Genomic DNA, 1,494 nt, shown 5'->3' with positions numbered 1-1,494 from the left:
TTTTTTTTTTTAAGTCAAATTTGTTTAATCATCTTTCCAAGTACCATATATCTTAAGCCCAACTCACTTTTAAATATTTAATTTTTTGGTTTTTTGGGGAACCAGGGATTGAACTCAGGCCCTTGCACTTGCCAGGGAAGCTCTTATTCTACTAAGCCATCTCCCTGGCCCCCTTTTTTTGTCTTTTTGAAACAGGGTCACCCTGTGCAGCTCAGACTGGCTTTGAGCTTGTTTTGTAGCCCAGGCTGGTCTTGAACTTGCAGTGACCCTCCTGCCTCAGCCCCAGGAGTGCTGGGATTGCATGCACCACTACACTAGCCTGGGAGTGCTAACCTCTTAAAAAGGAAGGTCTTCAGACTTGGCATGGTGGCCTATGCCTGTAATCCCAGGGCTGGGGAGGCAGAAAACAGGAAGATCACTGGAGTTGGAGTTGTGAGCTGCATAGTGAGACCCAGTACTAAATAAAATAAAAAAGGAAGGTCATCCATATTTACTTCAACCATTTTGACCACTAGGTGGCCTGTGTAGCAGCTGTCCCTTGTATGGAGAGGACACAGAGCACACAGCCTCAAGATCCTGATAATTGGGGGCGGGAGAGCTGGCTCAGTGGAATAAGCACTTGCCTGGGAAGCCCAGTGGCCTGAGTTCAATCCTCAAGGATGTCTTCTGGCAAATTAAAAACAACAACAAACTAGGAATGTGCTCTACCACTGAGCTATGCCCCAGCCCAAAAGGTTTCTTGGCAGAACCGGGGATTGAACTCAGGCCCTTGCATTTGCCAGGCAAGCGCATATTCCCTTTGTGCCCTCAGTCCCTACAAGCAAGCACTGAAGCCCCACATGGCACACACTTCCTTTATTATTATTATTATTTTTTTTTTTTGGCGAAACCGGGGATTGAACTCAGACCCTTGTGCTTGCCAGGGAAGTACTTATTCCACTGAGCCATCTCCCCAGCCCTGTTCTTCTGCCTGAAGTCCCCCTTTCTCTGAACTGTGGCCCCTAAGCCTCCATTTACCCATCTATGAAATGGGTAAAATCCTTGGGCTTACCCAAAGAAACATGGGCAAAGCATGTGAACAGGCAGCTCATGTATGAGGAAATGCAAGTATCAATAGGCATACAAAAGTATGCAAGACCCCAAAGAAATAAGGTGACGTGCTAATTTGAACAGCTTTCTCACATAAGAGATTGTCAAAATGAAAATACCTGAGGGCCAGGGATGTCACTGAGAAGCACAGTAGTACCTGTCTGAAGTGCAAGGTTCTAAGTTCAATTTCCAGTACCAAAAAAATTAATAATACTCTCCATAAACTAGGTGCAGTGATGTCGGTCTGTTATTTCTAGCTACTCCAGAGGCTGAGGCAGCAGGATCCTGAGCTCAAGGCATGACTAGGAAACCTAGCAAGACCCTGTCTCAAAAGAAAAAATCTCCTAGCCAGGCATGGTGTTGAAGATCTGTAATCCCAGCAGTTAGGGGACTAAGGCAGGAGGA

The sequence above is a fragment of the Octodon degus genome, unplaced genomic scaffold, assembly GCF_000260255.1.
Source record: "Octodon degus isolate 3935 unplaced genomic scaffold, OctDeg1.0 scaffold00197, whole genome shotgun sequence".
Classification (NCBI taxonomy): domain Eukaryota; kingdom Metazoa; phylum Chordata; class Mammalia; order Rodentia; family Octodontidae; genus Octodon; species Octodon degus.
Note: the sequence above shows the minus strand (reverse complement) of the source record.